The following is a 15,179-nucleotide window of genomic DNA, read 5'->3' as shown; positions in this document are numbered from 1 at the left end:
TAAAAAGGAATGAACAAAGTCTCCAAGAAATATGGGACTATGTGAAAAGACCTAATCTACGTTTGAAAGGTGTACCTGAATGTGACAAAGAGAATGAATCCAAGCTGGAAAATACTCTTCAGGATACTATCCAGGAAAACTTCCCCAACCTAACAAGGCAAACCAATATTGAAGTCAAGGAAATACAGAGAACACCACAAAGATATTTCTCAAGAAGAGCAACCCCAAGGCACATAATCGTCAGATTCACCAGGGTTGAAATGAAGGAGAAAATGCTAAGGGCAGCCAGAGAGAAAGGTCAGGTTACCCACAAAGGGAAGCCCATCAGACTCACAGCAGATCTCTCAGCGGAAACCCTACAAGCCAGAAGAGAGTAGGGGCCAATATTCAACATCTTTAAAGAAAAGAACTTTCAACCCAGAATTTCATATCCAGCCAAACTAAGCTTCATAAGTGAAGGAAAAATAAAATCCTTTGCGAAATGCAAGTACTCGGAGATTTCATCACCACCAGGCCTGCTTTACAAGAGCTCCTGAAAGAGGCACTACACATAGAAAGGAACAACCAGTACCAGCCACTCCAAAAACATACCAAATGGTAAAGAACACCAACACAATGAAGAAACTGCATCAAGTAACGGGAAAAAGAGCCAGCTAGCACCAAAATGGCAGAATCAAATTCACACATAACAATATTAACCTTAAATGTAAATGGGCTAAATGCCCCAATCAAAAGACATGGAATGGCAAATTGGATAAACAGCTAAAAACCATCAGTGTGCTGTATCCAGGAAACCCATCTCACATGCAAGGATACACAAAGGCTCAAAATAAAGGGATGGAGGAAGATTTACCAAGCAAATGGAGAGCAAAAAAAAGCAGGAGTTACAATTCTCATCTCTGGTAAAATAGATTTTAAAGCAACAAAGATCAAAAGAGACAAAGAGGGACATTACATAATGGTAAAAGGATCAATGTAACAAGAAGAGCTAACGATCCTAAATATATACGCACCCAATACAGGAGCACCCAGATACTTAAGGCAAATTCTTAATGACTTACAAATAGACTTAGACTCCCACAAAATAATAGTGGGAGACTTTAACACCTCACTGTCAATATTAGACAGGTCAACGAGACAGAAAATTAACAAGGATATTCAGGACTTGAACTCAGACCTGGACCAAGCAAACCTAATAGACATTTACAGAACTCTCCACCCCAAATCCACAGAATATACATTCTTGTCAGCACCTCATCACACCTACTCTAAAATTGACCACATAATTGGGAGTAAATCACTCCTCAGCAAATGCAAAAGAACAGAAATCATAACAGTCTCTCAGACCAAAATGCAATCAAGTTAGAACTCAGAATTCAGAAACTAACTCAGAACCGCACAGCTTCATGGAAACTGAACAACGCTCTTGAATGTTGACTGGATAAACAATGAAATGAAGGCAGAAATAAAGATGTTCTTCAAAAGCAACGAGAACAAAGACACAACATACTAGAATCTCTGGGACACAAAGCAGTCTTTAGAGGAAAATATATAGCAATAAATGCTCACATGGGAAGCAAGGAGAGATCTAAAATCGACACCCTATCATCAAAATTGATAGAGCTAGAGGAGCAAGATCAAAAAAACTCAAAACCTAGCAGAAGACAAGAAATAACAAACATCAGAGCAGAACTGAAGGAGATAGAGACACAAAAGAACCTTCAAAAAATCAATAAATCCAGGAGCCGGTTTCTCAAAAAGTTCAACAAAATAGACAGACCACTAGCAGATTAATAAAAAAGAAAAGAGAATAATCAATAAATGCAATAAAAAATGATAAAGGAGATATCACCACAGATTCCACAGAAATTCAAACTATCATCAGAGATTATTACAAACAACTCTATGCACATAAACTAGTAAACCTGGAAGAAATGGATAAATTCCTGGACACTTGCATCCTCCCAAGGCTAAACCAGGAAGAAGTCGAAACCCTGAATAGACCAATAACAAGGTCTGAAGTTGAGGCAGCAATTAAGAGCCTACCCCCCCAAAAAAGCCCAGGTCCAGATGGGTTCACAGCCGAATTCTACCAGACATACAAAGAGGAGCTGGTACCATTCCTTCCGAAACTATTACAAACAATACAAAAAGAGGGAATCCTTCCCAAATCATTTTATGAGCCCAACATCATCCTGATACCAAAACCTTGCAGAGACTCAGCAAGAAAAGAAAACTTTAGGCCAATATCCATGATGAACATAGATGCAAAAATCTTCAATAAAATATTGGCAAACCAATTGCAACAGCACATAAAAAAGCTTATCCACCATGATCAAGTAGGATTCAAACCAGGGATTCAAGGCTGGTTCAACATATTCAAGTCTATAAACATAATTCACCGGATAAATAGAATCAAAGACAAAAACCACATGATTATCTCAATTGATGCAGAGAAGGCCTTTGACAAAATTCAACAACACTTTATGCTAAAAAACCCTCAATAAACTAGGTATTGATGGAACGTATCTCAAAATAATAAAAGCTATTTATGACAAACCAACAGCCGATATCATACTGAATGGGCAAAAACTGGAAACACTCCCTTGGAAATCTGGCACTAGACAAGGATGCCCTCTCTCACCACTCCTATTCAATATAGTACTGGAAGTTCTAGCCAGAGCAATCAGGCAAGAAAAAGAAATAAACTGTATTCAATTAGGAAAGAAGGAAGTCAAATTGTCTCTATTTGCAGACGACATGATTGGATATCTAGAAGATCCCATCGTCTCAGCCCAAAATCTCCTGAAACTGATAAGCAACTTCAGCTAAGTCTCAGGATACAAAATCAACGTGCAGAAATCACAAGCATTCCTACACATCAATAAGAGACTTAAAGAGAGCCAACTCAAGAACGAACTGCCATTCACAATTGCTACAAAGAGAATAAAATACCTAGGAATACAACTAACAAGGAACGTAAAAGACCTCTTCAAGGAGAACTACAAACCACTGCTCAATGAAATAAGAGAGGACACAAACAGATGGAGAAACATTCCATGTTCATGGTTAGGAAGAATCAATATAGTGAAAATGGCCATACTGCCCAAAGTAATTTACAGATTCAATGCTATCTCCATCAAGCTACCAATGACCTTCTTCACAGAACTGGAAAAAAACCACCTTAAACTTCATATGGAACCAAAAGAGAGCCCGCATAGCCAAGTCAATTCTAAGCAAAAAGAACAAAGTGGGGGGCATCACGCTACCGGACTTCAAACTACACTACAAGGCTACAGTAATCAAAACAGCATGGTACTGGTATCAAAACAGAGATATAGACAAATGGAGCAGAACAGAGGCCTCAGAGGCAATACCACACATCTACAACCATCTGATCTTTGACAAACCAGACAAAAACAAGCAATGGGGAAAGGATTCCCTGTTCAATAAATGGTGTTGGGAAAGCTGGCTAGCCATGTGCAGAAATCAGAAACTGGACCCCTTCCTGACACCTTACACTAAAATTAACTCCAGATGGATTAAAGACTTAAACATAAGACCTAACACCATAAAAACCCTAGAAGAAAATCTAGGCAAAACCATTCAGGACATAGGCGTAGGCAAGGACTTCATGACCGAAACACCAAAAGCATGGGCAACAAAAGCCAAAATAGACAAATGGGACCTAATTAAACTCCACAGCTTCTGCACAGCAAAAGAAACAATCATTAGAGTGAATCGGCAACCAACAGAATGGGAAAAAAATTTTTGCAGTCTACCCATCTGACAAAGGGCTGATATCCAGAATCTGCAAAGAACTAAAACAGATTTACAAGAAAAAAACAAATAAGCCCATTAAAAAGTGGGCAAAGGATATGAACAGACACTTTACAAAAGAAGACATACATGAGGCCAACAAACGTGAAAAAATGCTCATCATCACTAGTCATTAGAGAAATGCAAAGCAAAACTACATTGAGATACCATCTCGCACCAGTTAGAATGGTGATCATTAAAAAATCTGGAGACAACAGATGCTGGAAAGGATGCGGAAAAATAGGAACACTTTGACACTGTTGGTGGGAGTGTAAATTAGTTCAACCACTGTGGAAGACAGTGTGGCGATCTCTCAAGGACCTAGAAATAGAAATTCCATTTGACCCAGCAATCCCATTATAAATTGTTCTATTATAAAGACACATGTACATGTACGTTCATTGTGGCACTGTTTACAATAGCAAAGACCTGAAACCAACCCAAATGCCCATCGATGATAGACTGGACAAGGAAAATGTGGCACATATACACCACAGAATATTATGCAGCCATCAAAAAACAATGAGTTCGTGTCCTTTGTACGGACATGGATGAACCTGGAAACCATAATTCTCAGCAAACTGACACAAGAACAGAAAATCAAACACCGCATGTTCTCACTCATAGGTGGGTGTCGAACAATGAGAACACATGGACACAGGTAGGGAAGCATCACACACTGGGGTCTGTTCGGGGGGGAAACAGGGGAGGGACAGTGGGAGGTGGGGAGTTGGGGAGAGAGAGCATGGGGAGAAATGCTAGATATAGGTGAAGGGGAGGAAGGCAGCAAATCACAATGCCATGTATGTACCTATGGATCTTGCATGTTCTTCACATGTACCCCAAAACCTAAAATGCAACAAAAATAAAATAAAATATATATATAAAGAGGAATGTGGCCAGTTGCCAGTGACCTCACAGGGAGAGAGCTGAGAAAATAAATGCCCAGTACGTATTCTCCTCCCTCCCTCAGATTTCCTATTGGTGTCCCCCACTGATCAAACCTAACTAGAGGCCACAGAGAATCTTAATTTTGTAATCTAGTGATTCTCAAAGGTTAACATGCTTCAGAATCACTTGGCCAGTTTGTCAAAGCACAGATTCCTGGGTCCCACCCCCCAGAGTTTATGATTCAGGAGGTCTGGGGTGGGGCCAGAAAATGTGCACTTCCAGTAAGTCCCCAGGTGATGCTGATTATCCAGGGGCCACATTTGGAAAAACCATTGATTTAATCTAAAGCAGGTCAGCCTCTCTGGGCAGAAGCAGGGTAGGAAGGGAGGAGTGTACAATTGGAAGACATCCAGCATAGGAAAAATGGAAGTGATGCGAAGACAACAAACTTGCTTATCATCCAAACCACTGCCTCTGATTCCTTTTGTTGTTTTTTCCTCCATTTGTGAATTCTAAAAGGTTTATTTCTTTGCCTTGGTGCAAGCAGAGAGAAGCATGAAGTATTTTCAAAATACCTCCCAAACAGTCCCTTTAACAACTCCAAACTTTAGACAATGTGTAGTCTAGACTGCTTCTCGCCAACCAGAATTGGTGCCGACAAGGAGGGTTTGACACACACAGCAGGAAAGAGCCATTACTTTTCCTTTTACTACTACGTTCAAGAGCCTAGGATGCTTCTGAAAGGAAAATCTAGAAAATTGGCAGTTCTGATGCTAAATCTATTGTGGGTGTTTATGAGTGTCCTGACTATAAAAAAACATTAGTGGGGGGGGATCATCAATCAGGACTTGTAGTAGTTGAAATATAAGGTTGAACTGGATGGTCTATCAGTTATAATGCAGTTTGCTATTACTAGTTTGTATTAGTCCATTCTCACACTGCTATAAAGAACAACTGGGTAATTTATGAAAAAGAGATGTAATTGACTCACAGTTCTGCAGGCTTAACAGGAAGCATGAATGGAAAACCTCAGGAAACTTACAATTATGGCAGAAGGCAAAGGAGAAAGCAAAGACCTTTTTCACATGGCAGCAGGAGAGACAGAGAGCAAGGGGAAGTGCTACTTTTAAACAACCTGATCTCGTGATAATCCACTATCATGAAAACAGCAAGTAGGGAATTCGCACCATGATCCAATCACCTCCCACCAGGTCCCTCCCCCAACACTAAGGATTACAATTCAACATGAGATTTGGATGCAGACACAGAGCCAAACCATATCATGGTCCTTGCTGCATTTTCATTAAAGACAATGAAATTATACTGAAAACAACTGAATCCTTCTTAGCGAGGCAGAAATTGAATGTAAAACTAAAAGCTAAAATATTACCCGGCTTTGTGTAAACAAAGTAGAGCATGTCAGATTAATGAATGACCTAGTTGGGAAAACGTGTAGACAAGGATTTCATCTGTGTTTGATAGTGGAAAGTTGTATCTGTTTCCTGTCAGAGATCTCAGAATATCTAATTTATGTGAAAAAAATGAAAAGTTCTGAAGAAACATACCAAGGCATAATTAGCCTATTTACTCCCCAGGGGTTTAACATTAGCTTTTAGTTGTTTGTTCAAAATACATAGTATTTTTGTTTGTTTTGTAGGATTGTGTGTAATATTTGAAAGATGTGCACATTTTTATTTCCTGCCTTATCTGGGAGAAAAGCTGATGAGATGTCAGAAATAGATCAGGTTTAAATTAGTTTCATTTATTTTTATTTATTTATTTATTTATTTACTTTGAAACAGTCTCCCTCTGTCCCCAGGCTAGAGTGCAGTGGTGCAATCTCAGCTTACTGCAGCCTCTGCCTCCCGGGTTCAAGCAATTCTGCCTCAGGCCACCAAGTAGCTGGAATTACAGGTGCCCACCACCACACCTGGCTAATTTTTGTATTTTTAGTAGAGATGGGGTTTCACTGTGTTGGCCAGGCTGGTCTTGAACTCCTGACCTCAAGTAAGCCGCCCGCCTTGGCCTCCCAAAGTGCTGGGATTACAGGTGTGAGCTGCCTAAATTAGTTTTTTAAATTAGAATTTTACTTGCGACATTACTAGCAAGAAGGGAGGTGACAGATGTTAACTTGCATATTCTCTATGTATTTACTATTTATAAGCAAATTTCTAAGGCTATAATCACCTTAGCATTTTAATTCCAAATACCAATTTAAGAATTAAACCAAATAATTATTCCACCGAGAATGTCATTAAGTTCTATTATTCTTTTTACTGTTCATAGTTTCATCCATGAAATTGGATTTAACACTGTTCTTTAAAAGTTGAATTATGATCTGGCTCGGCATGGTAGCTCATGCCTGTAATCCCAACACTTTGAAAGGCCAAGGTGGGCAGATCACTTGAAGTCAGGAGTTCAAGAACAGCTTGCCCAACATGCTGAAAACCCATCTCTACCAAAAGATACAAAAATTAGCCGGGTATGGTAGCATGCATCTGTAGTTCCAGGTACTTGGAAGGCTGAGGTGGGGGAGAATCGCTTGAACCCAAGAGCTGGAGGTTGCAGTGAGCTGAGACTGCGCCACTGCACTCCAGCCTGGGGAAAAGAACAAGATTCTGTCTCAAAAAAAAAATTGTTGAATTATGATCTAAATAATGCTGTATAAAATGGAAAAAGAATGAATATACCAATATTCACGTAAAAACACACTAAATTGGATTATTTGGCCAAATAACAGAAATAAAATCAGTCCAAAGATGCACAATTATAAGCTGTTCTCCCTACATTTTCATTTGTGTATTCCTCCAGAGAACTTTGGTCTAATTGCACAGAAACAGCAAGACCCTAGCCATTATTTCATGACTCCTAGGCATATTGGGGTCTCCACAATGTGACAGAAGCCCAGAGAGAACTAAAGCTAAATGGATATTGTGAGACTGGTAAACAATATAAATCACAGTGCCTGGGTTTTAGGAGCAAACTCTGGCCTCTTATCTTTTTCCCAGAGGGTTGACCAAGTGGATGAGGTATGTAATGAGAGCAAAACTCCAAGGAAAAATAATCACCAGTTGGTTGAACAGCAATATCATTTTTAAAATAATATAAAATCCACATAAAAATGCCATAAAAATTTCAAACAGTAGAGAAGGGCATAAAATAAAAGTAAAAAATACCTTTTATCCCTCTTCTGCTTCTAATCATATTTCCCAGAAAGTTTTTTTTTTTGTAGCCTTCCATGCATTTTCTACACAAATTCAAAAATAAACATAAAATATCCTTTGTTTATATACAACTGAGATTACACTCTATGTATTAATAATCTGCAAGTTTTTTGTTTTTTGGTTTTTTTTTGAGACAGAGTCTCATTCCAGGTGCCCAGGCTGCAGTGGCATCATCTCAGTTCACTGCAGCCTTGACCTCCCAGGTTCAGCCTCCCAAGTAGCTGGAACTACAGGCATGCTGATCACGATGCCTGGGTAATTTTTTGTATTTTTAGTAGAGACGGGTTTTTCTCTGTTGCCCAGTCTGGTCTTGAACTCCTGGACTCAAGCAACCCAGCTCCCAAAATACTGGGATTACACACATGAACCACCATGCCCAGCCTAATCTACAATTTTTTTTTCATGTACTGTATGTTGAAGATTTTTCTATAGTGGTATAGCAGGTCCTCAAATAACATCGTTTCATTCAACACCATTTCATGATAATCTTGATGAGAAAAAAATTGATTCCCGGCCAGGACCATAATCTGTGTGAAATTTGCATGTTCTCCCACCTTTGTAAGTTTTCTCCCAATCCCAAAGATGTGCACATTAGGTGAACTGATGTGTCTAAATGGTTCCAGGATGAGTGAGTTTAGGGACATATAAGAGTATGCTCTGCAATGAGATGGCACTCTCTGTCCAGGGTTGGTTCCCACCGTATACCCTGAGCTGCAGAGATATGTTCTGGCCTCCTGTGACCTTGAACTGAAACAACTAGGTAAATAATTATCTTACTTGTTTTTATTACTCTTTCTTAAACGTATGTGTAGTTCACATTTATTTCAATGTTTAATAATAGAAGTGTTTTGGTCTTTATTGAGAAATTTGGTGATGTTTTCATGACCAGAACTATGTTGTAGAAACTTAACTCTTGCGTATATCGATTAGCCTATGGTAAAATTTATGTGGTTATACATCATTTCCCTTTAAGTCATGGTTTCCTAGAACCTAGTGACGATGTTAAGTGAGGACTTACTGTACATACAGATCTACCTCACAGGATGTATTACCACATAGATTATGGTTACTATAATTTAATTAACCAGTCCCATATTGATGAACATTCAGTTTGTTTCTAGATTTTTTCCCGTTAAAACAGCTTAGCTTTGTTACCTGGCTTCTATAATTTGGGGAACCTGTTATCCCCATTGCTATCAGTAAGACTAGTTCTGTGACATTTTCTCTTTTACTGTCAGCTATGGCCTACAGAGGATAGTCAACACTGAGCTTCACAGTGATTACAGTACTCCTTTTACTATCTCATTCCTTATCACTTCAGAAAGCAGGTTCTCCTCCAGTGAGTTTATGGCACTCTCCTAGGGTATAAGATTTAGTCACCTGGCAAGAACCTCAAGAGACACTGCTACCATGCAGACAGGATGACTCTTAAAACCAAACAAAACCAAAAAACAAAACCAAAATGGCCTATACTAAGTGAAGTGAAAATACCATCTGCTTGCTAAACCCATAAGCAAAGTAGGCACAATTATCACAAGCAACAGCAGATCACTGTGAAAGTTCCCTGAACTACAGAAAGATACAGATTTTTAAATAGAGCACAGTATCCATGATGTCAGAGAGATGGGCAGCCAATAAGGGTGTTGCTAAATCTAAGTGATCAAAACAAATCAAAGATGGATGCAACAAGGGGCTGATGGTAACTACTGCCAACAAAAAAAATGAAATCCCTTGTTTGGTTTCAAGACCTGAGCCAATTCTCAGTCCCAGAACTCACTGACTAAATCAAAAGCCACGGTCCCAAGGAGGAAGTACCTTATAACATCATAGCAGGTATAAATAGGAATATACCTATTCTTTCCCAAAGACTAGAAAAAAAAACAAATATTCATCAATTTGTGTGTGTGTGTGTGTGTGTGTGTGTGTGTGTGTGTGTGTACATCCAAACACAGAATACTGTGCAGCTGTAAAAAGGAATGAGGTGTTTCTCTTTATACTTATATGAAGAGATCTCCAGAATGTATCATTAAATGAAGAAAGCAAGGTACAGATCAGAGTATATAATATGTTCACTTTTGTGATTAAAAAAAAAGAAACTAAAATATACACACATTTTCTTTTAGTTTCAAAGTGAATTAATGAGAAGCTAAATTAAAACCATGCAAATGATATTGTAGAGCAGGAAAGAATATAGAGTGAGAGAACAGACATAGGAACAAAAGTTAGCATCAAAAAACCAGAAAGTCACCTTGAAGGGTTTTCACTTGACAAAGAAGGACAATTGGAGCATGAAAAATAATACTGATTCCAACTGACTAAAACACAACAAATATGTAAATACATGAATTCATAATTAACCTAATTTTAAAAACTTCATTCGTTAAGGTTTCTTAGGATACATAAGCTTACTATTCTAAAAAAATCCATGAATTAAGGAAATCATGCATATATTCTGTTTTCACATACAAAATGTATTTCAGAGTAAACAGTCACTCTTATCAGAGAAAATTCTTCCTTACAGAAGAACTAATTCATCACCATTCTGGAATCCTTAGTGAAGTAATGGATATAAGTATTAATCATCAATAGCTATTAAAACCCTAAGGAAAAGATTGATGGAAGCTTTTGGGTGGCCAGATCAGGTTAGCAGCACTAACAATAGGACAACTGTTCATTGTCTCCTGGTGTGATGTAATAGGAAGTACAAGGCACCATGTATGAAGTATACTGCCTCCCCACAAAATTGAACCTGATTATAAATAAGCCTTTATAATTTAACATTAATTTTTAGGAAATACAGGACATAGAACAACAAGTTAAATGACACCAGGAGGTAAAATGAGTTAATCCAGAATGCAGAACATCATATTGATAAATGACACAGCTTCTTCAACAAATCAGAAAATAAAAAGAGGTAGCACTATAATCAGTTAAAATATATATATATATGTATATATATATATATATACATATATATATATATATTTTTTTTTTGAGACAGAGTTTCACTCTTGTTGCCCAGGCTGGAGCGCAATTTTGCAATCTCAGCTCATCGCAACTTTTTTTTTTTGAGACAGAGTTTCACTCTTGTTGCCCAGGCTGGAGCGCAATTTTGCAATCTCAGCTCATCGCAACCTCTGCCTCTCAGGTTCAAGTGATTCTCCTGCCTCAGCTATCCCGAGTAGCTGGGATTGCAGGCATGTGCCACCATGCCCAGCTGATACTGTATTTTTAGTAGAGACGGGGTTTCTCCATGTTGGTCAGGCTGGTTTCGAACCTCCGACCTCAGGTGATCCATCCGCCTTGGTCTCCCAAAGTGCTGGGATTATAGGTGTGAGCCACCACGCCTGGACCAGGTAAAAGAAATTCAAGAGATGGCCGGGCACGGTGGCTCACGCCTATAATCCCAGCACTTTGGGAGGCTGAGGCGGGTGGATCACGAGGTCAAGAGATCAAAACCATCCTGGTCAACATGGTGAAACCCTGTCTCCACTAAAAATACAAAAAATAGCTGGGCATGGTGGTGCACACCTGTAGTCCCAGCTACTCGGGAGGCTGAGGCAGAAGAATTGCTTGAACCCAGGAGGCGGAGGTTGCAGTGAGCCAAGATTGCGCCATTGCACTCCAGCCTGAGTAAGAAGAGTGAAACTCCGTCAAAAAAAAAAAAAAAAAAAAGAAAAGAAATTCAAGAGATAAGACAAGCCAATGAGATATGTAGATTTTGGATCTTTTATTTTTCTGGTGCTGCTATAACAAATTACTAAAAATTTAGTGGCTTAAAATGACGTTTTATTCTCTTCTGGGGGTCAGAAATCCAAAAAGGGGCCTCACAGGCTAAAATGCAGTCAGACTACATTCCTTCTGGAGGTTCTAGGGGTGAATCCATTTTTTTGCCTTTTCCAGCTTGTGTAGGATGTACACATGCCTTGGCTTTGTGGCCCCCTTGCAGCAAGAGCATCTCTCTACCATCTGTTTCTGCTGTCATCTCCTGCAATTCTGACACTGCTACTTCTCTCACATGGAAACACTGTAAATACACTAGGCACATCCAGATAATCCAGGATAACCTTCCCATCTCAATATCCTTAACAGAATCAAATCTGCAAAGTCCCTGTTGCCACATAAAGTAACATGTTAGCATAGATTCCAAGGCATAAAATGTGGACGTCTTGGCTGGACGCGGTGGCTCACGCCTGTAATCCCAGCACTTCAGGAGGCCAAGGCAGGCAGATCACGAGGTCAGGAGTTCGAGACAAATCTGGCCAACATAGTGAAACCCCATCTCTACTAAAAATACAAAAAAAATAGCGGGGTGAGTGTAATCCCAGCTACTCAGAAGGCTGAGGCAGGAGAATCACATGAACCTGGGAGGCAAAGATCATGCCACTGCACTCCAGCCCTGGTGATAGTGCGAGACTCCATCTCAAAATTTTAAAAACTGTGGACATTTTGGTAGGTATGGAGGGTATGAGGCAATATTCTCTCTCCCGTGGATTCTGATTCAAACAAACTGTGAAAACACTTTTTCACATTGTTGGAGAAACTTTACCATAGATTAGGTATCATATAAAGGAATTACTATTTTTAGGTATGAGAATGACAATGCTTTTAAAAAATCCTTATCTGTTGACATGCTTACTGAAGTATTTATAGGTGAGATGATATAATCTCTAGGATTTGCTTTAAAATGCTAAAAAAGAATGTGAAGAACAGATAAACAAGATAGGCAAAATAAAAATTGTTAAAGCTGAACTATGGTTTCATAGGGTTCAGAATACTTTTCTCTCTACTACTGTATTTGAAAATGTCCAAACAAAAAGGTTTCCTAAAAATCAAAGATAATCTAATACAGTTTAAAAGAGAGGAAAGGAGAGAGTCCAATGCTTCTTCAATGAACAGCTCTTGTGCAAATATTGTTACGCACCAGAGTGGACCTATGGTAGATAAATTCTTAGATACAGAATTGCATTTAAAATTTTTATAGTAATTATTTTACATGAATAATAAGGTTGAACAATTAAATAAACAAATGGAAGGTTGTGGGAGCCAAGTTTCTCACTGTAAGAGATTAAAGTTGCAAATAAACAAGAAGGGAAGATAAAATACACCCTGTGGTGCTGTACTAGAGTTGGAGACACCAGCATGAACTCATGGTTAGTTTAATAGATAGATAGACAGACACTACTTATAGATATGTGTGTATAGATGAGTTAGTATACATACATATATTACCTAGCCCTGTTGACTCAGACAGCCTGGAAGCAATCACACCCCAGCAGCAAAGCACAAACCCAGTACTCACATCTTGGCTTCTAAATACTGTTTTCCAATCAAAGGAACCAGAGATTCTTGGGAAACTGGCTGATTCTAGGACTGGGGCAGGGAAAATAAAAATAAGCCTGAAATATCTTATAACAGAAAGTAGGAAACTGCTTAAAAAATAAAATGATGGAAACATGTCAAAGAATCACAAGAGCCAACCTGAAAGAACTAATAACCAAAACTGTCAACAATCTGAGCAACAAAATAAATAACATAGCATTGGATTATAATCCCAAATTATAAAAAAAAAAATACATGAATCCATAATGATATATATGAAAGATCAAATAAAAAGTAAGAAGTACTAGCATTGGGTTAATGCTGGGATCTACTCTTGGTGAGGCTGATAACATTCAGGAAGCCAAGGTAAAAGATGGTTAAATGTTATGGAAAAGGTTACAACCCAAAGAGACTCATAGGTACACTAGGATCTATTCTAGATTTAGGTTATATGCTGTCAGAGTTTGCTTTCAAAGATGAAGAGATTGGGCATACTGAAAGTCTTTCAATACCTGCAGTATTGGGCAGAGCTGGGACAGATAATGCTTTAAAAAAATTATTTACTAAAGGTAGCTCTTAAGAATCTCTCAATAGTCTAGTATTTCCACTATCCACATACTGGCTCAGGTACCAGTTTAGAAAGAGGAACATAACTTAGATAGTTTTCCAAGGGAATTTCCTTCTGTCCCCAGGGAACCCTCTAACACCCCTGGGGATAGTCATCTTTACCTTTTTAGTATAAGTCCAGCAATAGACACTATAACAAATGAGGTTATTAAGGCAAAGTGTCAGCTGCCCCACTTGACAAAGTCAGAGTCTGACAGTCTCCTCTGGGGAGCTGAAAGATTCCTAAAATCTTTAAGATAAACACTATACAAGCATTTGAATGATTCAGTCTCCTCAAAGGAACTTTGCAAGTGTTCAGGGCTCTTCCACCATAGAGGAGACCCTGGGTGTGGCGGCAGCAGCAGCAGGCAGCAGATCACTGTCTTCCCAGCAGGCTAAAACTAATGTCAAAAGTAGTTGTAAAAATACCTACCATTGAACCAAAAATAACTATTAGAACCATGAATGCTAAAGTGAGGCAAAAAGACTTTTCTTTAAGCTTGACTTTTAGACACTTAAGTCTCAGTTCTCTTCACCCAGATGTCTACATGGATCACTCATTTTCTTCTTTCAGGTCTTTGCACAAAGGTTATCTCATCGGTGAGGCCTTCCCTGATCATCCTCTAGAAAACAGAATCTGCCCCAATCCTGGACTTCCTTTCTCTCTTATCCTGCTTTATTTTTCTCATCAGGCATACTTTATATTTGTTTATATAATATCCATCCCCTCCAGCTATCTCCATTTTGGCCATAATTTTGACTATTTTACTCACTATGGTCTCCCATTTTTCTTTAGAACATTTTCCTGTACAGTAATAGTTGTCAATAAGTATGTGTTGAATGAACCTCAAACTGGAAATGACCCAAATGCCCATCAATGGGTGAACGGATAAGCAAAATGTAGGTATATCTATACAATGGAATACTACTCAGCAACATAAAGGAAAGAAATATTGTTATGTGTAACAATATATGGATGAGTCTTAAAATCACTATGCGAAATTAAGGAACCAGGCACAAAATAGTAAATATTATATAATTCCATTTTTATAAAGCACAAATAAAATGGAGATCAGGCTGAGGTGGGAGGATCCCTTCAAGCCAGAAGTTTCAGACTAGCCTGGACAACATAGCAAGACCCTATCTCTTAAATAAAAATTTAAATTAGCCAGGCATAGTGGCATGTGCCTATAGTCCTAGCTACTCCAGAGGGTGAGGCAGGAGGATCACTTAGGCCCACATAGCTAGAAAAGAGATACTCTGGTAAGTAATATCAATTACTATCCTCTGCATTGAAGAGATTGAGACTGGTAAGTA

At 38.7% G+C, this 15,179-nt stretch overlaps 1 long non-coding RNA gene across 1 annotated transcript in view; it reads right to left on the bottom strand.

Moving 5' to 3' along the window:
* Positions 1-15,179, bottom strand: part of LOC108282759 — a 135,846-nt gene that overhangs the window by 80,178 nt on the left and 40,489 nt on the right. The window lies entirely within an intron of this gene.

This window comes from Cebus imitator, unplaced genomic scaffold (assembly GCF_001604975.1).
Source record: "Cebus imitator isolate Cc_AM_T3 unplaced genomic scaffold, Cebus_imitator-1.0 Scaffold12, whole genome shotgun sequence".
Classification (NCBI taxonomy): domain Eukaryota; kingdom Metazoa; phylum Chordata; class Mammalia; order Primates; family Cebidae; genus Cebus; species Cebus imitator.
Note: the sequence above shows the minus strand (reverse complement) of the source record. Positions and strands in the feature narration are given on the sequence as shown.